Source organism: Lissotriton helveticus, chromosome 6 (genome assembly GCF_964261635.1).
Source record: "Lissotriton helveticus chromosome 6, aLisHel1.1, whole genome shotgun sequence".
Classification (NCBI taxonomy): domain Eukaryota; kingdom Metazoa; phylum Chordata; class Amphibia; order Caudata; family Salamandridae; genus Lissotriton; species Lissotriton helveticus.
Genome location: NC_136067.1, coordinates 29,482,953 through 29,501,793, shown reverse-complemented (window position 1 = coordinate 29,501,793; position 18,841 = coordinate 29,482,953). Strand labels below are relative to the sequence as shown.

The 18,841-nt window shown below is 40.5% G+C and overlaps 1 long non-coding RNA gene across 1 annotated transcript in view; it reads left to right on the top strand.

The window, feature by feature from the left end:
* LOC144761199 (uncharacterized) overlaps window positions 1–6,958 on the top strand; it is a 176,322-nt gene extending 169,364 nt beyond the window's left edge. The window contains exon 3 of the long non-coding RNA XR_013595623.1: window positions 6,692–6,958. This is a non-coding gene — a long non-coding RNA (uncharacterized LOC144761199). The remainder of the gene's footprint in view (window positions 1–6,691) is intronic.
* The last annotated feature ends 11,883 nt before the right edge of the window (window positions 6,959–18,841 follow it).

Sequence of the window (18,841 nt, the reverse complement as noted above, 5' to 3'; positions counted from 1 at the left end):
GGTTCCCAGCAGGGCGCCACCGCCAGAGAATCGCGCCCAGTCCTCTGTCCCCCGGGCAGCAGCTCAGCGGGGCCTCGGGCGGGCCGCAGGCGCTCAGGCGTAGCGACGGTCCTCGCCGTTCCAGGGCAGCCAATGCGGGTCAAAACCGGGATGATAGCCTTACCGGGCAGTAGCAGGAAGATGCTCGCTGGTAAGGGGGATCTGTATGTGGTAATTAGGGGCTAACGGGGTTCAGGGCCAGGGAGCCTCGCGAACAGACATCTGTTTAGTCCACCATCTTGGCCACGCCCCCTAGGAGTACTTTTTAATGAGAGGGGTTCCTGTGTACCTCAGCAGAAAGTAAAAGTAAATGCGATGGCAATATCAACAACTGCTGTGAATCGATTTGCACAGCGACTGGGGGCTAAACCAATGAGTGCAATGCTTAATATTTATAGGTCTAAATGTATAGCCATTGCATTATATGGCTCGGCTATTTGGGGATATAAGTCAATGGAAGGGCTACAGACAGATAAAAATCAATTTCTACGTACCCTCCTGTCTGTAACTCCTACTTTTTAAATTCACCAGTTTTATATCTGACTAGTGTCTTTCACTTCCCTGGCTGTGACTTCCCAGTTGCTGAGCTAGTGTGTGTGGTAGAATGCCTGATGACATCATGGAATGTTTGGTTCCTGGCTTGCGTGTGGAGTGGCAGTTGATGGCAGGCAGGTTGAGCAACAGGAGAACTGTTCCTGGTGGGGTTACAATTCCATCTAATTATCTTTTTATAATGAATTTATCCTGGGTCTAATCTTTAATAAATCCAACCTATCTTTTACAACTGGCTCAAAGGACTTTCAATAGTTGCATTTGGGGACGAGGTGGAGAAAAAGACTGGTTTATTAGAATTAAGGAACTACTGCAACTAAGGAACTTAAAGAATATTGGAACTACTTAAACCTTGAAAGGAAAAGGTAATTTAACGTAAGCACCCTGGTCAGCCTCACCAGTGTCCCTTGTCATCTGGACAGCCTGCAATGATTTACTGCACACACTTGATTGAAGAAAAAGTGGCTGTGTAAGACCTGACCTCCTAGAAACTCGACAATCGACATTAGAGAAAGAAAAATTCTTCAAGCACCATAGCAGGCCTGGTTGTATTGTCAGGTGAAATTGATGAAGAGCGTCATGCTGTTAAGGAGCATCGATTTTACAGATTTTAAGGTCAGAGATATTGGTGTGTGCGTGTACAAGTGTGCGATCGTTGGACTGTCATTCTACTTGAGGCTTCGATTTAAATTTGTATTGTGAGTCTTTGAGGATAATCAGATTTACTTTGGGATTTGAACTGTAACCTGCAGAATAACAAAATTCAAAGTGACAGTTGGGCCCACCTGCTTTGCGAAAGTGCGGCAGACAGAATATTAAGTTATTTGTGGTTCTGAAAATCCTTGTGTTATTTTTTTTTTTTAAGTTTAAAAGCTTTATTGAGTAAAAGTATTCAATGTAAACCATCATTACATAAGACAAATGACTACTAAATGAGAGTAGAAAGGCATATAAGAGAAGAACAATAACAATTCCAACCCCAAGGGGGTAAATAAACCATACCAAGAAAACATAGCTTTTAAAGGTTTTTTGTCAAAAGGGAGGGAGAAAAGAGAAAGAGAGAGAAGGAAAAGAAAAGAATAAAAGAAGGGGAGATAAATAAAACCTTTATGGGGTATGTCTAGATAAGTATTCTGTCAAAGGAAGCCATAACAAATCTTTCTTAATTAATAATGGTACAGTGTTAGCAAAAGCGCGATCAAGTCTGTGGTGATTGCATAGTAAATTCCACCAAGCATTATATGAAAGCTTGGAAGTGTCTTTCCAATTGGTAGTAATATCCTGAAAAGAAATGGCAATGAAAATATCAAAAAATTGAAAGATCTATTATATGTCACCCCTCATAACTCAAGATCCCATTTAAGTAGCAACCACATTATCTGTAAATGTACAAAATAACCATCAAAATAGAAACAATATTAAAAAATTGAACAATTTATTACATCAAATGTTATTTGATATCAAAAATACAATGCCATACAGTAAAATTTAAAAATGTGACAATCCACCTAGAGAACAATAAAAACCAATAAAATACAAGTTGTCGACGCAGCGTTTCGTTTTTTTGTTATAACACCTTCATCAGGACAAGGTTCTATTTAATAAAAGAAACATACAAAGTTTATTTTGTACATTACAGATAATGTGGTTGCTACTCAAATGGGATCTTGAGTTATGAGGGGTGACATATAATAGATCTTTCAACTTTTTTGAAAAATACAGGGACCCCCTTCAGTTTTTTACATATTTCTCCTTGTCCCTAATTGGATACTAAAGGAGACCTCCCTTCTTTCTTGAGATTAATGAAAAGATCAATACATGTGCGTACATTACAAGTAACGTTCCAAACAGGAGACGACCCAACCAAGAAAATGTGTGTAATCTCAAAGGGGACATTTGTAGATAGAATCTTGGTAAGTGTAGACCAGATAGGAGACCAAAATGATTTGACCAAAGGACATTAGAAAAACATATGGAATAAATCACTATTATCGTGAGAGCAGGACTAGCATTTTTTGGAGTCGAGTAATTTGAATTTGTGTAAGTCAGAAGGGGTAAAAAAAAAGCCTATTGTAAAAAAAAATAAAAAATTTGAGTGGTGCTGGCAGAATGGGAAACCGAATGTTTTTTAGTCCAGATGGCATCCCAGACTTGTAGGAGAAATTCCTGGAGTAGGTCGGCTTTCCTTAGTAGTTCAAGTTTAGATTTAATCCTTTCAGCAGTGGTGCGGGAGAGTAGTTTATAAATGGCAGAGGCACTGAAGGGGATGGCAAAGTAAGGTGGAATCATGTGGGGAGGGTCAGTGGTAGAAGTGGGATTGGTCGAAGAAAGTAGAGAAGAGAGCGACTGAGAGAGTAAAAGAAATTGAGGTAGGTGTGTGTTAGAAAGATGGAAGGATTCGCAAAAGTCCTGAAAAGGACTGATCTTGAAGAAGGTGTTTGTAAGTAATGATACCTTTGTCAATCCACTCCTTCTTGAGGAATTTGTTATACCAGATTGGAGTAGACAAAATAAACTGTGTGGATGAGAACGAGGAGCAAAACAACCAAAGCGCTAATACCTTGGAATGTTTAAAGATGTGAGAAAGAAATCTCTTTGGAGGTTGGGATAGACGAGTAGCAGTAAGGAAGGAAAAGGGAGTGAGTTGCGCAAGTTTAATAGAACTCCAAGCAGTCAAGGGAAGAGAAGATGAATCAGTAAGAAAAGGCCAAATTTGTTTAAGTGTAAATGCAGAATGAAAACGAGAAATATTGGGAAAGTTAACCCCTCCCAAATCTTTGGGTTGTTGAAGGCGAGAGAGAGAAACCCTGGATTTGCGATTATTCCATAAAAACTTGGTTAGAAGTGTATTAATAGATTAAAAAACAATAATGTGGGAGAGAAATAGGAAGCATAGAAAGATAAAAATTGATAATGGGAAGTAACATCATTTTGACAGTAGCAAGTCTACCCCACCAAGACAAGAAAAGAGGAGACCAACTGTCAGTAAGTGAAGAATTTTTTTTGAGAATATCTTTGATTGACTTTGATGGTTTCCCTAATGGTGTTGGAATTCAAGATACCTAAGCATTTAACATAGCCTCCGTTAACAGGCCATTCAAAATGTGGGAATTGCATTTATTGTGACTCTATCATTGAAGGAAAGTCTTTTGAATATGGCACTATTAAATGTCACCGCAGATACTTTTCCAACTGTAACTCTGCGAATTTGGTATATGCAATTCTCTGTCCCTGCATGCTTATCTATATAGGGCAGACGAGTCAAAAAGTAAAACTAAGAATCGGCCAACATCGAAGCAGGATCCGGTGTAACACAGCCAATGCACCACTTGTGGAACATTTCTATGAAAAAGGCCACAGGGAGGAAGAATTACTTTGGACAGTTGTTTCTATCATCAAACCACCTCCCAGAGGAGCGGACCTTTCCCAATTGCTCAATAAAGAGGAACTGCATTGGATTTTAAAAACGGACAGTATCAGAAAAGGCCTCAACCGCCTTGAAGACTGGACCTCCTTATTGAAATCTCTGTTATATGTCATTATGTTAATGAAAACTATTTTTAGAAAGTCACCTGGTGCCCTTAGTGCATGCTGCACTATTAGTCTCACACAATCACAATGATCTTTTCACCACTCCAAAATGGCCGCCTCACTGCTGCACATTCTTCACCAGATACCAAGTCACAGTAAGTCCCTCATCGGTTTCCACGGACCATGTGGCTTGAAAAGCCTGTCCCTCTGGCTGACCGGAAGATCGATCCCATCGGACTGCCGTATTCGCCATAGCGCTCCGGCCATCACAAGTAAGTGACTCTCGCCCTTCGGTAATTAAGCAAGGAGCAATCTGATACACTGCATCGCAGGTATCTAACTCTCCTACCCCGCTCCGTTTGTTTAGATTGAGCCATCACGCTCCTTTCCTGGCAAATCCATACAATCCTGATGGAAGCCCTGGACTTGATGTGAAAGGTAAATATGTCCTACCCCCCCTCACTCCGGCACTCCGCCTAAGACAGACGACTGGAATCACTAACCCCACGCCTTTTTTTTCCTCAGAAAGCACATCTATCAGCGTTTACTCATCAGTATTCCTGAACCTACGAGGAAACCAACATTTAGGTTACTCTTTCCTTCTCCTGCCACCGCCCGCCATTATTGTCACATCTAGAGACCTAGTCACATTATTTCTTCACGTCATTCACGACCCAGCCATGCAATTTCCTTAGGCACTCGGCCAGACTTATTTCCATTCGATCACCAGAACGACCGCTTAGCCAGAAAGCCAATATTGATTAAATTATTTCTACCTCACATCCCATTGATCTCAATAGAGACCTTGAACCCGTATTTATATCACTATCCCCTTCACTCGCCGATTACCCGCTCCGTCCGACCACACGCATGCCTGAACACCTCCTAGGTCACAATCTTCCTCTTCACTCGCCGCAATTCTCAAGTCACTCGTTTAAAAAAAAAAACTGTCTCCAACATGCCTAAACTTATATATATTTCCTGTTTTTCCTTCCCCCTTGCCTCCCATTTTCTTCATGTAAAGTAATGCGATAATAGGCATTGTGTTAATAAGTGTTGTACAAAACAATAATGTTGATAATTCTTGTCCTGATGATGTCACAAATGTAAAATGGCATTGAAACGTCGTCGACTAAAAAACCCCATATGCAATATGATAATGCTGTATTATTTGATGCAATGGTATGGTTATGTTTAAGAGATTGAGTCTGTAGCACTGGCCACAAGTATACAGACAGATTTTCGCTTTGCCCTTTTGGCCATTTCTTTGTTGTTTTGTCTTGATTGTTGTGGGTCACGGCTGTGCCCACTTGTTATCTTTTTTGGTTCTTAAAATTCACTTTATCAACCAGAACATTTAAAATACATTTTCTTGTCCGGCTGGACAAAAGACATACTACTTATCAGGTGTATGATTATTGTTTTTTGTATGTTATCTTGTCCACACGTAGGGACCACTGTTTTTTGTAAATTTAAAAAAAAAAAGAAAAAATCATTTTGACAGTAGCAAATCTACCCCACCAAGACAAAAGAGGAGACCAACTGTCAGTAAGTGAAGAATTTTTTTTGAGAATATCTTTATGATTGACTTTGATGGTTTCCCTAATGGTGTTGGAATACAAGATACCTAAGCATTTAACATACCCTGGAGTCCATGCAAAACCAGATCCCTCAAACATATGAGAAAGATCAAACTTATTAAGAGGAAGGGCTTCAGATTTATCAATGTTCAGTTTATAACCAGAAACCAAAGAATAATCTTGGAGTAGAGAAAAAAGGGCGGGTAAGGAAACAGCTGGATTGGAGATATAAAGTAAAATATCGTCCGCATAAGCGGTGAATTTTATTTCAACTTTCTGATATATGAAGCCAGAATAGGAAGGAGAAAGTCTTATTTTTTCCAAGAAGGGCTCAAGGGCCAGAATAAAAAGGAGGGGGGAAAGAGACAACCCTGCCTGGTTCCTCTATGAAGAGGAAAGTATTGAGACTGAGTTCCATTTACCCAAATTGAAGTTTGGGGGAAGAGTATAGTAATTGGATAAACTTTAAAATGGGGGTACTGAAACCATGTCATCTGAGCGCTCCAAACACAAAATCCCAATAAACCCGATCAAATGCTTTTTCGGAATCTAATGCAATTGCTGCGACGGGGGAATTTATTTTTGCAGCAAGATGTATGATATTAAGGAGGGTTCTTGAATTATCGGTGATAGACCTACCCTTGACAAAACCAGATTGATATATGTTAACTAGATCAGGGATCACTTTAATAATACGAATAGCTGGAATTTTGCATACATTTTGCAATCTGTGTTAATGAGAGAAATGGGTCGGTAGTTCTTACATAGGGAAGGGTCTTTGTCCTTCTTAGGAAGCAAACAAAGCATCGCCTGAGTAAAAGAACCCTTGGATTCACCCGCAGCTAGAAAGTGTTGAAGTAAAGTAAGGAGGTGTGGTACTAAAACATTCTTAAAGTGGAGGTAGAAACGTACCGTGAAGCCGTCCGACCCGGGTGTTTTATCCTTTGGAAGAAGAGTAATAGCTTTGACCAATTCTGTTTCTGTAATAGGAGCATCAAGAGAAGAAAAGTCTACAGAATTATCAGAGGACTTAAGAAGAAAATGAAAAAAGGAATCAATTTGCTCAGAAGAGGGGATAGATGCTGGTGTATACAGCGAAGAATAGTATTGAACAAAACAATCGAGAATTTTGGCATCAGTGGACTGAGGAACTCCATGAGAATCTTTGATGGTAACAATCTTGGATTTTTATTTTTTAATCTTAAGATAGTTTGCAAGTAATTTGCCTGCTTTGTTACGTCCACCACACATGTTGGCGTTAAATTTAAGAAGATGATTAGATGCGGAATCCCAGGAATGTTTGTTAAATTGCATTTTTGCTTTGATAAGGGAGGAGAGTGTATCAGGGGTATTAGTAGTAAAGTAAAGGTGTTTGAGATCTTAAATTTGTCGAAGGATTTGAGATGATTTGCTGAGAGCCTTCTTCTTCTAACGGGACACAAAATCTATAATGCAGCCTCTAGCAGCGGCTTTCAAAGAGTCCCAGAGAAAATGAATTTCAGAGACAGTATTGAGGTTGTTTCGAAAGAATTCTTCCATAAAAAGAACAAAATAATCATTGAATTGAGTGTCAAATAGTAGTGAGTTATTGAATCGCCAACAGCGAGAGACAGGAGTGGGTGAAGGGTAGTCCATATCTAAGATAACAGTGGCATGATCTGAAATAAGAATAGACCCTATTTCAGAGTTAGTCGTAAATTGATGGGCATGATGCGTGACAAAAATATAATCAATACAGGAGTGTGAAGCATGAACAGGGGAAAAAAAAGAAAATTTGAGGGAGTCAGGATGGGAAATTCTCCAGGAATCAATAAGGCCTCTAGAGGAAATGGATTTGTGAAATGATTTTTGCATTCTGTTAGGAATATATCGTACTTGTGACTTGCGATCCAGAAAAGGATCCATGAGTTGATTACACTCACCACCTACAATCAGGTTTTCAGCCACATGAGAAGAAAGAAGCGAGGAAAAGTCATTCCAAAAGGTTAAATCAATGCCATTACGGCCAAAAACATTGCAAAAGGAAAAATGAACATTGTTAACAATACTATTAAGAAATAACCATCTACCATTAGAATCATGAAATTCATTTTGAATCTGAACAGACAATGACTTATGAAATAAAATAACAACACCATTTTTGTTATTAACTGCAGGAGATCAAAAGACCTCTCCCACCCATTTTTTACGTCGTGAAGGCACATCTGTTTGACAATCTAGAAATAGAATTAGTAAATTGGGCATCCCCCCTCGTTTGCTGCCGGGATTTTAATATCTTTGCCGCTCTCATGGATAGTGATGGGACTAGTATTTATAGGGGAAGCAAGCCCAGGGTTTATAGAGCTTTGTGTTCTCTGATTAGGTTGTACAGTTTAATAGATGTTTGGGGGCATAAAGAGCAACATGATCCAGGGTTTACATATTTTTCACACCCGCATAAATAATATACTAAATTAGATTATTTTCTTATTTCATCTTCAGAGCTGTCGAGGGTGGGGATTAAAAAACTTCTGAAACTCATCTCGGATCATAATCCTTTGTTTTTTTTATATTAAGCGGATAAAACCCCGAAGGTTAGGTCCAGATGGACATTTAAGAGGAGACTGTTGGTGAACCCTAAATTTATAGAGCACTTAAAAAAATGGTCTGGAGAATTTTTTGATGCAAATAGGTTCAGTGCCTCCCGCAATTGTGTCTGGGATGCCTTTAAGTCGGGATTAAGAGGGGAGACGTTTAGCTTCTCTGCCAGGCAGAGGAAAGTAGACCGGAAAGACCACGGGAAATTGGTAGGGCAGCTAATGGAGACGGAGGAGCTACACTTGGGGGATATTATAGGTGGAAATGAGACCGATCAAAGCCTTCAAAAAATGTTGTCTATTAAGGCCGACCTAAATAAATGGATAGCACAGAAAAATGCAGACGAATATCCGGTGTACAGGGGTGAAATGTATGAAACGGGGGAGCAGGCTGGAAAGCTTTTGGCATTGAAAATCAGGCAGGGATTCAGTAGGAATATAATCTCTAAAATTCATGAAGGGGATCAGGAGTTTGTAGAGCCAGCTGATATTCGTAGGGTGTTTAAGAACTTCTACCAACATCGCTACAGTGAGGCGTTTAGGGTAGCATCGGCAGGTGTGGACTGGGTGATATTGGCCATAAGCTATCAGATCAGGATAAATTAACGCTCGAGGGCGACATGACTATAAGTGAATTGGAAGAAGCTCTGCAAGATCTGGCAGCTGAGAAGGCTACAGGACCTGATAGCATTCCTATTGAGGTACACAAGTGCCTGCAGGATGTGTTAGCTCCGCTTATGTTGGATTTATTTAATGGTGTAATGTGCTCTAAAAATGTCCCTGAATCCTGGAAAAGTACCAATATTGTTGTCTTATCATGTTACACCCCTAGTAGGTCTGAACCTTATCACAATGTCCCCACCCATACTATATGCAACATTACAATATAACGAGGGTGTCCTTATACATAAAGGTCTACCAGCTTTGTCAGCATCTCACCACATCAAAAGAAGTGACCACGAATTACATTCAAATCATTAGAAATTATACTCATAGTAAATAGCATTAATTAGACTGCAAAACTATGTATTGGTCACAACAGCATTATCAATAAAGCTATTTAATGTTCAAATAAATCTCTTTGGATCTTTATTTAACTAACCCTAAGAGTTGCTCCTAGACTTAATTTTGTGAAGGAATGTGGGGCCAGTAATTTAGTGCCCGCAACTGACAATCTAAGGTGTTAATAGCAACGACTTATTCCTTAGAATGGTAAAAACATATCCAACATTTATAGATATATATCTGACTCCAAGCGATTATAACCACAAAGTAGTTGATTCATTTGTCCAACTGTGTGGGGGCATTAAATCTCTGCTAATTAAACCTATAACTGAGCCCAAGCAAGGCCCTTGTTGGTTTGATGGTGCCTGTTCTAGAGCTAACAGAGACCTCCGAAAGGCATTGTCAACAAAGCCTAGGGATCAAACACTCATAAAATCACTAAGGCACCAATATAAGCTTACTATAAAACATTGACAAGATGCTGTTTTAAAAGAGAGATGGGACAACCTCGCACATACTGCCAAACTTAACAATGGGACAGGCTTTTGGCTAGCCGTGAAGGATATGAGATCGACGGGCCTCGCATTGACTTCGATGAGTTGTACAATCTCCAGTGAAGTATGGGTATCCCATTTCTCTAAAATTGATGAAGCTACAACAGGCAACGAGGACCCACACAACCACCACAGACCTGCTAAGATCCAGATAACTGTATCTGAAGTCGAGGAAGCTATATAGCAGAGTCTAGGTAATAAGGCCCCGGGACCTGGCGGGCTACCAATAGATCTCATAAAGCACGAACCGAAATTTTGGACTCCCCTGTTATTAAATGTTTTAACATTTTAACTACCGTTTCAATTCCTTGCACATGGTCTACTAGTATTATAGTCCCCATTTTTAAAAAAGGTGATTGATCCAACCTAAGCTGCTACAGACCAATCTCCCTGATTGATAACACTTTAAAAATTCTTGGGAGAATCCTGTTTAACAAAATTAGGACTTGGGCCGGAGATGACCACATTTTAAACTCCTGCCAATTAGGTTTTAGAAGCAAAGTAGGCACTGTTGAGCAGTGCCTAAACCTCAATTTAATTATCGGTAAATATAGCGTGGCCCAGAAATCCCCTATTTATTTGGCGTTTATGGATTTAACTTCCGCCTTTGATTTTGTAAACAGGTCACTTCTTTGGTCTATTCTTTTAAAATATGGGCTGTATGAAGTTTTAGTTCACTTTTTAGCATGCCTACATAGGGACTTAATGGCACAGGTGCGTTTAGGCAAAAACGGGGAGGTGACTGAGGATATCACTATTGGCAGGGGAGTCAGGCAGGGGTGCGTACTGGCACCACAGCTATTTATTTTATACATTAATGAATTGCATAACTCCCTGACTAAACTTACAAATGATGTCCCTAAGATCAATGGCAGCACTCTCCCCACTCTTTTATATGCAGATGATGCTGTCCTAATGGGCCACACCCCAAATGCACTACGCACTTTAATAAAGGGTTTTGTTGATTTTATGGCTGTCTTAGACCTTCGTACTAATTTTAATAAATCCTTTTTAATGGCCTGTGGACCAAAGGAGCACTCTGTGAAATCATTTACCATAGGAAATTAACACCTACAAAGTACCTGTACCTTCCCCTATTTAGGCATGGTATGCGTAGCTAATGGCCTGTGGACTACTCATGTCTCACATAGCAGAGGTACATTTGCTAAAGCCATTAATTCTGTTCTTTTATTACCCCAACCAAAAAAGACAGAGGTAGTATTACCTATTATTAAAATCTTCAAATTACAATGTATCCCGGTGGCAACCTATGGGGCCGAGGTTTGGGGATACTCAGGCTGTAAGGGTAGAGAGGAAAACAGATTCTGCAGAAAACTGCTAGGCGCCCCGATTACTGCATCTAAATATATTTGTCACGGGGAGTTGAATCTGACATATATAGAAGATTTTATCAGAGCTTGGCCAGCTATCTTCTGGCTTAAAGTATGGCAGAACCCTGTGGCAAAACTAACACAAAGCATAATCTCTGATTGCCTCAATTGCGATAAGGGGATGGCCATACCATGGGTTTCGGCCGTGCGAGAAAGCCTATCCAGTGTAAACCTTGAGCACCTCTTTTTAAACCCCAGCGATTTGGGTAGTGTAAATAAAAAAATCACTTCAGGGGATGCTGTATGAAAAGTATAACACGTTATGACAAGCTGAAGAGATGTCCAAACAGTCAGTAGAAAGATACATGTTAATAGAGAACATTTCACCTAAATTGCCATCAGGTTACCTTCTGAAGAAAATTAATCGATGGGAAAGAGGATTATTGTTTCAGTTAAGAGCGGATACCATGAAATATATGCTTTGTTTTCCGTTAGGGTATAGCGCCAAACTTGAGCAAAGCACGTGCCCTTGTGACAACCACAGCAGACAAACCATGGTTCACTTTGTATTCTTTTGTAAATTGTATGTAATGAATACCAAACTATTCCTAATTCCGTTTTTTAAGGAAACTCCCATCATTGACCACAAAACAGCTTACACTAAAATTCCTAGTTTGTAAGAAGATGTTCTGGTGATTCGAGTATGTTCTTTTTTTAAAGCAGCTGTCCAGGCAAGTACTACTATGTGAGTTGAATGAAGGTCGAATCCTAGTCTGTCTTGTTAAAATTTGGCTACAAACAATAGATAATATTAAATTTGTTGTGCACATTCCACATGCCATTTTTCTTTCTTTCTTTCTCTGAAAACTGTATTTTTATGCATTTTAAAGATTTTAAGCATTGTGTAAATTGATTGTTTTGACCTGTGCTTTTATGGATATGATAAATGGATCTGAATAAAGATTTATTGAATTGAACTGAATTGAATTCACTTTAATTTGGTCACAAAAAGCATCATTTGAACCAACCACAGGGGATATCTTCTCCCTCCCCAAGCTCCATTATTCCTTCTTCCTATTTCTTCTCCATAAAAGTCCAAAACAACTGGTCATCAGAAGCGAAACATCCAGGGGGGCTAAATGGTTAGAACCCTTTTGCTACATGCACAATTCCTCATAACTGGAATATCATACTGCCCTCTAACACTGTGTAAATTCTGTGTGCATATCTGGTCAGATATAAGGAAGTAGTTACCCTTTCATGATATCAAGTCATTGTACCCTCAAAAAAGTGGATTATATATAGTGAACAACTCTTGCCCTCTGACAATATTTGTTATGCCACACATTAGATACTGTACCATAGTGCAGCTGCCACAACCAAACCAACCAAGATTTTTGGCTGCACCTCGGTTGTTGTGAGTATCTGAGTTAAATCCACAAAGTTACAATACATTAGGGAGTTCCAGCATTTGCAAATGTGCTGTGTGAATCCCCAAAAAACTCATGCAGAAGAGCGGCAAACCGAAAAACTGTCACAGACTGGCAGATACAACACAGCCTGCAATCAGTATTATTTTTTACTCCTCATCCCCATGGCTTCTGAGACATCAACAAGCCCTGCTCAGAGTAAGTGGTAACTTATCATCTTGAAGCTGAATAATAAACACAAGACGGTGCACTTGAAGGTCCTTGATTGCCTTTAGCCCCTGAGTGTCTACTTGATTGTCACCAACTCCAATATCTCTTTGGTGTAGGTTTACCTTTAAATCCGTGCCTGGGAATCTAAGCCTGTAAACCTTGAGGTCTAAGTGTCCTTGAACAAAGCAAGGATGGGGCAATGGACAGAATGCCATATCTCTGTCTCTCCAAACATTAGTGACACATTATTGGATGGGAGAAAAATTCATTGTTACCTGCAACATGCAGAAGGCAACACATTCCCAAGAGGTGTGGAAGAACATCTGAACTCAGGGACCAGCACTTAGAAGCCAGATGTTTTGTACCTGTCCTGAGACTGACTACTTTTGTGAGAAGCCCTCTGAAGACCATAGTGCAGCTGCCACTACCAAACCAACCAAGATGAATGCAGAGCTGTAGAAAACAATATCTCTGCCTCTTCACATGTGCTTCTGTAACAATTACTTTTTTATGTAGTCATTACCCCTGAAGACAATGGGAGAAATGAAGTGCTTTTATACTAGGCTGCCTTGAGTGCCACCTCTAAAGTGTCCACTACAGTTGATTCTCATGGTCCCTTATCCTTGTCAGTGACACAAGCTGTGCGACGAGCAAGCATGCCATTCTATACTTTTGTGGGTTTACACCTACACCTGCTTGGCTAATGAGACTCAGTGAGAATCGTAATCAAACCGGCGGACAAAGGGGGAGGAGTAGTCTTATTAACAACAGCTGGATATGACAAACAGTGTGTGGACCTCCTTGCAGATACAACATTTTATGAGGTTCTAACAAGAGACCCAACTGCCCGTCTACAAAGAACAATATCCATGATGGTGGAAGAAGCGGAAGCCAACAATTGGGTGTCCAAAAAGGAGGCAGAATATCTGGAAGTAAAAACACCAGTAACACCATACTTCTACTCCTTACCAAAAACGCATAAAGGCAAAATGCCACCACCAGGGAGACCAATTGTGTCCGGAATCAATTCGATTTTGGAACCACTGTCAGAATTTGCAGACCAATATTTAAGACCACTGGTCCAAAAGACACCCACCTATCTGAAGGACACAAGAGACCTCCTAAACATGTTACAAAACTTTGAGTACTCGGAAGGAACAATGCTCCTAGTGGGGTTAGATGTAGAGAGTCTCTACGCTAGTTTGCCACAACAAAAAACACTAGACATTCTTGAAACTATTCTCTTTAACACCGACTGGCCAAACAAAACCCCCAGACATTTTGTTTTGGAGTGCTGTAGATTAGCTCTAATGGAAAATTTCTTCCAGTACAAAGACACCCTCTTCCTTCAACGCCATGGGGTATCTATGGGCAGTACATTTGCCCCAAGTGTGGCGGGGTTGTACGTTAGCACCTTTGAACGCACCTTCGTTCAGAATGAGAACAATCCCTTTCTTCATCATATTCTCTTTTGGAAGAGATACATAGATGATATCTTTTTAATTTGGAAGGGTGATAAGGAAACCTTGACGGACTTTCATCGCTGGCTTAATACCCAAGATGAATGCTTGAAATTTACATACACTGCCAATGAAAGTACTTTAGATTTTTTAGACATTACCATCTTTTCTAAAGACAATACTTTGCACACCCTTACTTTCTTTAAACCGACGGCCAAGAATAGCCTGCTATCTTTTCAAAGCTTTCATCCAAGACCCCTACGGGAAAATCTCCCGTACAGCCAATTCCTTCGCTTGAGGAGAAATTGCAGCTCAATTAATGACTACAAAAGTCAAGCGAATGACCTATGTGACAAACTACTGGTTCGTCAATATCCAAAGAAGGTGATCAACACATGCAAGAAACGTGCCCGCAACCAACCAAGAGAAGCACCCTTAGAGACGTGTCCTAAATTGAAGGAAGATAGGATCACATGCGTAACTACTTATAGCCCAGTCACCAACCAAGTGAAGAAAATAATCAACAGAAACTGGAGAATAGTAACATCTCACAATCTGAATTGGCCTAAACCGATGTTTGCCAACAAGAGAAGCCGTAACCTCAAGGACTTGCTGGTGCACACGAGACCCCCACCTAAGAAAAAGAAAGACACACCTGGACTGTGGAATAACAGTCCAGTAACAGGCCATTACCCATGTGGAAACTGCACAGTTTGTGACACTACAAAACCCACAAAGGAATTACAGCTGCTTCCCAACTTCAATTGGAAATTAAAAAGACATACGAACTGCAACACAAGCCATGTCATTTACATGATAACTTGCCCGTGTCAAATGAGATATATTGGCATGACCTGTCGTAAAGCAAAACGAAGACTTTGCGAACACCGCAGCAATGTGAACTGTAAAAAAACAACCACACAAATGTCAACTCACTACAAAGAATCTGGGCACTCTGTGAATGACCTACAGTGGGTCATCCTGGAAACCCTTGAAACTGTGGACAGGAATGCAGCTAAAATTTTATTTGAAAAAGAGCAACGTTGGGTGCACAGACTTAAGACAGACAGTGAGGGGCTGAATGATGCCGTTCCGTGGTTATGTCTTAACAAATAATTGATATTTTGCCTGAATTACGAATTTTCTAACGTTCTTTCATTATGAGAAAATTTCGAATGAGCGCCTAAAGAGTACATTCTCATAAATTCCATTTGTCTATTTCCAAGCTAGAAATTATTACAATTCTCATCTGAAAATTAGGTATAACAATTTAGCACAACTAATAAGTACAAACACTCGAGTAACTCTTCAGTTTCCATTACTTTGCAATAAAAGAAGACAAGTTACACACTGGCGATTGATTCCGGATCACCAAGGGCAGAGACAGCACAAGCTGCTAGACCGGTGTTTGAAGGCTAGAGGTATCGAGGAGCATTGTCCTTTTCGTTATGGAGTAAACTGCAAGTATTAAAACCCCTTTACTAAACTCCTTTTTTCCTCACTCCAAAACAGTGAAGCCTCCCCCTAACTGCCATGGTTCCCGAGGAGACAAGTCTTACATAATGTAGAGGTACATTCTATAAGGTCTTGTTACACATAAGCGCATGTGAAGACCCTGCTCTGTATTGAATTTTGCTTAGTCTTAGACTTTTGTTAGAAGTGGCTACTTTTCAAATAGAATCTCTTTCTGAATAGGCTTTCCAGAGTGCACACTTAAAGATACTATAGCGGCAGTATGCACATGTTCGATTTTCAGAATACATGTAGAACGAGTGCTTGGTACCGTCTAATAACGAGTGCATGTACTTTTAAATAATTGTAAGAGTCTATACCCGAACAGGTATTACATCATTATACCAATGTCTCAGATAATTGTGATGACACAGTAAAATTAATTAGCGCCTTTGACGTCATGGAAATGTAACAATGGAATTGCGCCTTAAATTAAATAGCGCTTTTAATATCAGGGCACTGTAAAGAAATGATCTCATGCCACCTGAATACAATTTTGGGATTTATACATCACAATATTCCGCATAGAATTTTGAGAATGAGTAAGTTGACGCTTAATATGAATGTGACTGAGTTTAGTATTGCACAACTCGCTTTTAATTATATGTTTTTTAATAATATGCTTCATAATTCTCAACTGTGTCTCTATGTCATTGTACATTGCTGAAGTGTCTTTTCCCACTTATTCGCTACAAATGTGGTTGCACTATCTCCCTTTCTTCTATTACAGGTACAATGTGACCTACTACCACAAAACGAATCAGGTTAAAAATTTACCTTTTTCTTCTTTTTTTCACTTAATCACTTCATGGTCCTGAGGAAAGCCGACTGACCAACAGGCAGATAAGGCTGAAAAATGTCGACCACTTTTAACCTCACAAGATTAGTGCGCTAGCATTCCTAAATAATTCCATAGCGACACGCCTTAACCTTTTACCCGAATCCAGAAATATTAAAGTTGAACCTCTGGCTGTCCGGGTATTTTAGAAAACCTTTATAGCACCATTTCACTTATTCACCATCACTACTGTTTTAACCAATGGTACAACCTCCTGGCGGAGGGTGCAAACAAAAACTGACCCAAGGATTACGCACGGACACGTGTTACAAGAAGCGGGGACACATCATATACCGCTACACGACTGTGAAAAAACACGTGTATTGAGGGTCTTTTATTTGGGAGACACCTACCGATCCACCTGCAGACCTTGGTTATGCAGGACCAGTGATCCTTTCCACATTGATTTATAACTTTCTGATGGTTGGCAAACACAGGATGACACCCTTAGGACGCATGCGTGGGGAACGCGCATGCGCAATAAGATGTATCAGGACATTTAGACCCGCCTCACGCTCCCGGAAACGCTTCGCGATTAGCCAGCGTTCGAGCATTCGTTCCGGGTCACGGTGTGGTGTTCGTACGAGGAGTTAGTGATGGGTCCTCCGTTCTCGTGACTTTCCAGCGTTCCCGACTCGTCCGTTTCGTGAGGTAAGAAGCTGTTAGCTTCTTGTATGTTTCTTAGATTTCCGTTATTACTTATTTGTAACAAGCGAGATTATTATTGCTTGTATGGTGTGCACACTGCGTTTCTTCCAAGTCCGCCTGTGGCGGTTTCTCTCATTGCTATCACGTGTGTTTCAGTGTTCTGACCTTGTGACTACTAACAGGGTATTCGCACCGACACATTCTGGAGTGGTCTCCGTTATTTTATGTTTTCAAGCCTGGTGTTTATAGGTAAGCGCTTGAGAGATATCTGTAGTTCAGTAATATAGAAGTCGTGCTGTGTCTTATAGTCTCTTTCCTACTTGCAGGAACCAGACATATCTGTTCTTTTGTTATTTATTCTGATCCAGTCAGCATACATCTCTCAGAAACCTGCATACACTCCACAATCTGAAGGTACACCATTGGGTCACAGACAAGTTATTTGAGAACATTGTGAGGAGGGGTTTCATACTAATATCTGCTTTGTCTTCATACAGTTCCCGACTAGAAAAGCTTAACCTGAAGTTGTTCTGGGTGAAGATTGCTGAGTGTTGTTTCTACCCCATCTATCCTTGTTTTGCTCCCCTGTTTTCCCCCTGGTTACCTCCTGGGTGTTGTTGTTATCTCCTGACTCCCGGGGGTGATAGGGGTGAAGCAGGGTGCTTAGCGTCGAGACTCCACGACACTCCTGAGACAATAAGGTGCGTGCATGACAGATCGCGAAGCCAAATAGATTTGTCTCCCGAGTGCCATGGATCTCTCTTTACAAGACGTAGCTAATATGGTGGGGAATCTCCAGAGAGAAACCCAAGCTCTCTCAGATAGAGTAGAGGCTTTGCGCCTCCAAGGAGAAGAGGGGGCTAGCTCTAGCACCAATGCACAAGTAGTACAGGTAGTGACACCACATACCATTCCCTTAGCTCCTCCTGAGCGTTTCTATGGTGATCCTACTAAATGTGCCGCCTTTCTGACTCAGTGTCAGTTGCATTTCCTGTGTAAAGCCTCTTGCTTTCCGAATGACCAAGCTAAGGTAGCATTTGTCCTTTCCTATTTGGGGGGTTCCGCTGCCAATTGGACCATCCCCTTGATTGATAAAGATAATCCTCTTTTGCTGGATTATAACGCGTTCAGGCGTGAATTAAGAAACATGTTTGATAAGCATACATTCACTCATGCGGCAGACATGGAATTATTAAATCTTAAGCAAGGGTCTAAAGACCTTATTACATATATTTCTGCATTTAATAGATTAGTAGTGGAAGCTGATTGGCCTACAGAAAAACGCAGTGCACTTTTTTACAAAGGCCTGCGTGATGAACTAAAATATGCTTTGGCTCACGTAGTAGATCCCCCGGCCACGTGTCCCGAATTAATAGACCTGGTCGTGAAGTTGGATCATAGGTTAGGAGAGAGGCGAAGAGACAGAGTCCGATATGAGTATCCTAAAATCGGGACCAGGGAAAGAAAACCCGAAGCTGAAATTAAACTCGATGATCCTGAACCTATGCAGATAGGCAGCATAAAGGGACCCCTGAGTGAAGCAGAGAAACAAAGGAGACGTGACAGTCGGTTATG